Here is a 7,346-nt window from a genome sequence, read left to right as displayed (position 1 = left end):
ATATATATCAGAATGAGAAACTAGCACTCACAGTAATTCCAAAGGTCATCTGCAGAATCAGTCCTATCATTGATCAACAAAGAGACTCCCAAAATAACACAGGTTATTGCCACAGCCCTTGATTACCTCCCAGAATTGAAGGTAAAACCTTATTGCTGAAGACAGGACATCCTTCAGACACAGGACTTAGAGCAATGGAGTCGGAACTGAAACTGCTAAGGGAGAAAAATCAATGGTCCAACCCAGCTGTAAAGCCTAATAACCACAAGGACTGGCACAGCTAACAACCGCTATTGGTGCAGTAGTGGCACTTTAATCTAGGGAGTAGTCAACATCTATCTAATTGAATTTAAAGCTTTCTTAGTGGGAGGGAACTCATGGGTGGCACTGTAAATATAGCCAAATACAAATGGCTGGAGAGGTAACAGTTAGTAAAGAAAACCCAATCTCTATCCTATCTCTAGACAAAAGAGAATTTTTACTGTATGCTAAATATGGACCCTTATATTTACAGACAAGTATACTCATCAAATATACTACTCACCAAATAAGCTTCTTTTTGCAATATATGGACACTATTACAGAGTTCCACAACTGGTCACACAGAAAAAAATAAGTCTGAGCATTTGTGTCCTAAGAGGCAAATCTACAGTGGAATCGACACAAAAAGCTCATGGAACATGGTGGAATAGAGGGTAGAGAGAATACCAGTACATTTCTCAACTCTCACCAGTGAAGCTTCCTCGTACAACAGAGTGTGATGGACATGCTGAAGACCACAACTGGTCAATTTTAAGAGAATAAGAGACTGCAGAGTGCTTGAAACTGAATAGGCCTCCTATATTAAACCTCACTCACCCATGGCTGAGGGACCATTGAGGAAGAGGGGGTGGAAAGATTGTAAAAGCCAGGGTTGGTGAATGATATAAGCAAAAGGAGGCTTTAGGCCTCTAGAAATGTGCACCTATGAATTTGCAACCATGCTGACAGCATGCACAAGACCCATGATGACTCAATCAGACAAAAACCCAGCATAGAACTGGGGAAGTGGGCAGCAGACTCCCAACCCTAGCCAAGGAACTGTTGGCAATTGATTAATACAGTGTGAGGAAGAGGAAATCATAAGGGAGTGACTCTACAAAGGCTGACTAGACTCCAGTGCATGAACTTGCAATGAGGGACATGTGGATACAAATGCTTGACTGGATAGGACTTAACATACATGATAGAATGCATGAAATTGGGTGAAGGAGGCTATGGGAGAATGGATGGGGAGGAGGTCTAAATTTGATTAAGATCTATTATATGAAATGCACAAAAAATAAAAATATTTCTTTAAAAAGATCAACAAACTAGGTGTGTTTTAATGTGTTCATGAAATATATTTTCAGTGGAAAAACATACACATTGAGAGGGCGACCATGAACAAATTTTAATTCATCACTTGCATCTACAGAACAGAGCTGGATGACTATTTAAAATAAAAAATATCATTGTCCAATGTAGCTGAAATAATACAAATTTAATTTATAAAAATAATGTTGCATGGTTTCAACAAGTTTCTAAGGAAATGAAATTCCTGGGGTTGGGGAACTGGCTTAGTGGTTAGGGGCATGTTCTGTTCTTGCAGAGGACCTGAGGTCAGTTCCCAGCACCCATATCAGGCAGATCACAACCACCTGTACCTTCAGTTCCAGGGGATCTAATGCCCTCTTCTGGCCTCCATGGAAGCTCTACTTACATACACATACCCACACACAGCACACACACATACACATAAAGAAAAATTTTAAAATCTTAAAAAAAAATTCCTAATATGCCAAATGCCAGAACAGATTTACAGAGGTTGTTGTTGTTGTTGTTGTTGTTGTTGTTGTTGTTCTTTTGTTGTTTTTTAAACTTAGCAAAATAGCTATGAAGAAAATGTAAGTAGCAGAGTCCTACTCGGAGCAGTGTGGGTGGGGTTGCCGGTGCCAGCCGGCCAAGACGGACAGTACCTGAAAGGGGGAGTGAGGATTGAAAGAAAGAAAGAGACAGGAAAGATGCTTGGGAGGACTGACAGTGAATACTGCAGCCCCTGTTTATTTCAGCTCCACCTTTTTATACAGAAGAACTCAATTAGTTTCCACAGCTGTTTTCCCTACCTGTATCTGAGGGTCAAGGAGCCCTCAGATCAAAGGCTTCTTTGATCTTTCTGTTTACCACTATTGCCTCAAGGTCAGGTGTTGTGAGGCTTTCCATATAAACATATTCCTCCTGATAAGGCAGATTAGATACTGGTGTGCATAACACAAACTCAGTAAACAAGCCCTGCCACAGCTCAATGTACATAATAAACAAAGAGCCCCCAACGGGGCCAGCGGGCCAGGAGACGGATGTGACAGGGACTGTGAGAAGCCCGATGGTTGAGTGGAATGCAGGCACTGGGCAGCTCTGAAGTGGTCACTGGGGACGACAGAGACATGTCCGACCTGCTTCTGCTCCAATGCTGGGGGAGGCGGGGGCGTGTCCGCCACGATGAAGGATTTGGGGGCCCGAGCATTTGGGGGCCCGAGCACTTGGCGGGTGGTTTGTTGGGCTTCTACCTGGAACAAGGAAGGAGATTCCAATCTGGAGAGAAAGGATTGAGCTTGATGGAGGCTACCCCAGAGAATGGTAACACTTTGTGTTCAAGATTGAGAAATACCAACGTGAAGAATTTAAAGAGTTTAACTTTTTTGGATTTTGCACTGAAACTTTTTGGACAGATTCTTGGCTCTTATGAAGGTGAAACTGAAACATTGTCTTATGCAGGGTCTCTCCTTCTCCTTGCCAGTCATTGGCCACCGGTCCACAAGGACAAGGGGAGCAGAAGCTATGAGCAGGGTCAGGATGGCCAGTGAGCACTGATGGAAGAAAGCTCTTCGGGGGAGGCAGGTTCAACAATGCAAACAGCTCCAGACTCAGTGAAACAGCTCTGTTTATTCAGTGGGAGAACTAGGGAAAATATAGTGTGGAGGCCGTAGCCAAAGCCTTAGCTGATATGTGCTCATAGTATGCTTTATTTACATGTGGCAGTAGGCTCCTATCCTCCGACTACCAGGCAATTTTCTATATGATTATCATATAGAAAAAAACTGGGGGTAGTTTTTACTCCAGGTAACTATGCCAAAGGTCATGTTCCAAATAAGGTCAGGCATCTGTGCTTGGTGGCACTTTCCAGATAAGTCAGGAAGAGAGCAGGAGGCCCCCTGCTGAGAAGGGGAGTCCTTCCATTTGGCGCGGAGCCCCTTAGAGCTATCTGGACATGGAGGACTACAACCCTAACAACAGGGTTTCCCAAGAGTCTTACATTGGAGTCTGCTGGTTTTTGCTGGTTGCTAGAATAGTGCAAGAAGAAAGCAATGTTCCATCCATCCAGGATGTGATCTGCGTCAGTGTAAATGTGCAGCTTCTGACATAAAACAGATGGGAAAAACAATTCAGAAAAATTGCACTATGAATTGGAAGGTACTACTGCCTTAAACTTTTTGCGCTTATACCATACTATTACATTTTGTCATTCTTCAGAAAGAAAAAAAATGCTGAGCCCTGATAAACTAGGAGCTTGGTTGAAAGCTTGTACCCACTGACTTGTCTTCTCAAAAAGCAAATCCATTTGTATTAGCTTGTGCCTTCTTAATGTGGAAGTAGAAACGTTAAAATCGGTTGACTTCTTGGAAATTGTCCTGATTGTTAAAAAAACATTTGAAGATTAATGACACTGAATTCTATTGCTGGAAGGAATTAGTTTCTAAATGCCTAGCTGAGTATTGTTCTCCTAAATGTTGCAAACCAGATCTTAAGAAGTTGGTTTGGGTTGTTTCAAGGCACACAGCCCCAGACCTCCACAACAGCTACTACAGTGTCCCTGAACTGCCAGCGATCCTGGAGGGGGGCTGTTTTGATGAACATGAAAGTGAGGACACCAGCTGTAGAGAGGTAGTTCCCTTCCCAGTGACTAAGAGGACACCTTTTTTTTTTTACTTCAAAGTGGTGCAGACACTGTGCTTTCTGTCTTAGAATTCAGATTGTCTGTCAGGATTTCAAGTATATGCACCTGTTTCAAAGCAATAAATGGGGGAGTGGGTAGTTTTCTGGTCCGGCCTCCATTTAGACAGGGATTACAGACTAGAATGTCTACCTTCTGTTTATTATTCAGATCAGATCTGGCCTGTTTTCATATTTAATCCTAAGCCATCAAATGGGTTAGTGCCTCTTAAACAATGACCAGTACTTTAAACATTGGTACTTCATTTTTCTTTTTGACCTTTATGGGGAGGAGGGAAGGTGCTGAAACCTTTACTTTTGAAGATGATTTTTAAAGATGAATACTGTAACACATCTCTTATAACTTTTATAAAGCCTTCAGTGTCTATTTAGCAGACTGGGCATGTGCAAGTGCTTCCTTAGCAGGACCACTGGCTAAACCTTTGATGGTATCATGGATTTCCTTCTCATTCTCAGGACAAATTATACAAGTCTCTTCAATGTCAAACACTTATTTTATTGTTCTGTTTCTTAATGATCAGTGTACTGTCTGATACAGAACCTATAAATGTAGGTATTCTATTGACATTTCTATGAAATTTAGTTATAGATGTCTTAATTGAGGTTTTGGTAGAACAGAAATTGTCAGAGTAGGGGTGTTGTGTTCTTGATACCCAAATGTTGTCAGACTGTAATATTATTTTATTATCTAGAAGAGCCATAATTTGCGAGTTTTGCATGTATCCAAATGAAAGCAATACAGGAAGTGGAACAGAGCTAGGTAACCATGGAATTGATAATGCTGATTTGACATATCTTGTCTTATTTTCTTCCATTAAAAAAAGTCTGCATAATTACTTTTTGCTTCTTTTATAATTCACATTTCAAAAATAATGTATTGTATATGAGTGCCAAGATTTGAATATGAAGTAAAAAGAATGCAAGTGTTTGTAGTATTGGGTTTTAAGCAAGTCTGTGGTGATACAGCTGAAGGTGATAATTAAAATTAAGTTTATAAAGTTAATTATCTGTGAAAATTAAAGGTGAAAATTGAAATTAACTTTACAAAGTTAAAAGTTTATAAACTGTGAAAATGTAAATCTTTAAAAATGTACATAAAATACTCTTATTTTTTTTTACTGTGTGTGTAATAGTCTGGTCAGTGCATGTAAATATAATTCATTGTGCCTTCTGTATTATGCTCAGACATTGACGACTTACTTTTTAAAAAAGTTTTATTTATTATTTATGTGTATGCACATATTGCCTGCATGTAGGTAAGTGCACCTGTGTTGTGCAATGCCCATGAGGTCAGAAGGGGCTGTCAGATCCCCTGGGACTGGAGTTATGGACAGTTGTTAGCTGCCATGTGGGTGCTGGGATTCGAACCCAGGTCTTCTGCAAGAACAACCAGTGTTCTTAACTGCTGAGCTATCTCTCCAGCCCAAATGACTTACTTTTTATTGGTAAGTCATCGTTCATTGGGTGTTTTGTGAAGTAGGTCTTTTTGAAGTGAGGATAGGTTATCATTCAAAATAAAAATAATAATGAATTCTCAAAAAAGAAAATTTAAGTAAAACAATTTTTTTAAAAAAAGAACCATGTCTTTTAAAAATGAAGTTAAAAACTTCATCACTAACAACTTTGTTACAAGTGATCAAAATGTATTTTGAACAAAAAAATCATACTTAGTAGGCAATTGGAAAATTTTATGGCTTGAAAATACTCTCACATTTCTGCAGAAAATACAGTAGGTTTGTTGAAGGATACCTATCCTTTCATACTGTTCATCTGATTTATATAAAATGCAACATTTTAGGGGAGAGAGCATTTCTTTAGCATTGTTTTCTTGAAGTAACTCAAACAAAGTGTCTGCACATATCCATCCCTGTGTGTGGGCAGAGGGCTGTTTGTAAAAGACCAGGGAATGTGTCAGAGCTTATTAACTAAGATGTCTCCATTTTAATTACACACATACTTGGTGGTTTTGATTAGGCTGTTTTTCCTCTAGCTCAAGGAAGTCAAAATGTTTTGCTCAGAACAAAGAGACTATAAACTTTTAACCTGGCCAGCTGCCTTTTGCTAGTCATTGCAGTGTTCCACATGACAGGGCTGTGAGACACTGTTTTCAGTGCTTTCCCCTTTTAGCAGAGGCCGTAGCCTGCTCAAAAGTTCAGGCCTAACTTGTCCTGAGTCCAGCCACCTTGGTCTCCAACAAATGGGAAACGAAAAACCTTAATGAAACTTTATATTGGGAGCATTCCCATTCAAATAGTGGCCCAGACAGTATTTTCTACCAGGCGCTCCATTATTGCTCTGGAGTTCCAGAGTCAAACAGAAATAGAAACAAATTGGCAAAATAAAAAAGCAAGAGCTGGTACTTGCGTCATCTAAAGAATAAGAGTGTTCATCTACAAAACCTGAGAAAATATTTGGGGGGTCTCATGACCAATAAAAGAGTGCAAAAGTCAGTAGGGAAAAGAATAGTGTCAGTGACATAAATGTGCAATCATCTGGAGCCAAGGGAGTCAATAATACAAACAGAATCAAACTTCAGCACAGCAAAGGAAGTCTTTGTTCATAACCGAAACACAAGAAACTTTAGGGAAATGCAAATTAAACCATTTTAAGATTTCATCTTACCGTAGTCAGACATGGCTTGTTTCTACATTTAAAAAAAAAAAAAAATCTAGATCTTAACATGACTTTTTAAGCTTAAATAGTTAAAGAATCTTTTGAAGACAAGATATACTGAAGTCTGGCCAAGGTGTTATCTCCTTTATCCTTTTCTCAATTGTGGTTTTATAACATGTTCTCCTAATATAGTAAACTCTTCATTCCAAGGATTCAGAAAGATCATTTATCTCTCTTTTTAGATATATTTTGTATGTATGTTATATATTTATAAACATAAGCATTTTAGGACATTTTTCTTTGATAACTACTGCCTCTTTAAAGCCAACAAACAAGTTTGACAGGTACATTCCTTTGCCAAGTCGATGTAAAAACAGACCTAAACATGTTTTTTTAAAAATTGGTCATTGAAGCCGAGCATGGTGGCACATGCCTTTAATTCCAGTACTCAGGAGGCTGAGGCAGGTTGATCTCTGTGAGATCAAAGCCAGTGTGGTCTACATAGTGAGATCCAAGCCAGCTGAGGCTACAGGGAGACCCTGCCTCAAAAAGACCAAAAAAAAAAAAAAAAAATTAGTCATTGAAAAATACCTGCTTCAGGAGTTTAAGACCTCTTAAAGTTTATAACTAATGTTAGTGTGTTCCTTTGTAATAATATATTTGAGATAATTGTTCATCTTTACTTTAAAATTAAAAAATATAGT

General features: G+C 39.1%; 2 pseudogenes; one reads left to right on the top strand and one right to left on the bottom strand.

The window, feature by feature from the left end:
- LOC108491063 overlaps positions 1–2,464 on the bottom strand; it is a 24,431-nt pseudogene extending 21,967 nt beyond the window's left edge.
- LOC103737891 lies at positions 2,463–4,041 on the top strand (annotated as a pseudogene).
- The last annotated feature ends 3,305 nt before the right edge of the window (positions 4,042–7,346 follow it).

This window comes from Nannospalax galili, unplaced genomic scaffold, assembly GCF_000622305.1.
Source record: "Nannospalax galili isolate Female #2095 unplaced genomic scaffold, S.galili_v1.0 scaffold5499, whole genome shotgun sequence".
In the NCBI taxonomy this organism is placed as follows: domain Eukaryota; kingdom Metazoa; phylum Chordata; class Mammalia; order Rodentia; family Spalacidae; genus Nannospalax; species Nannospalax galili.
This window is presented reverse-complemented; position numbering and strand designations above follow the sequence as displayed.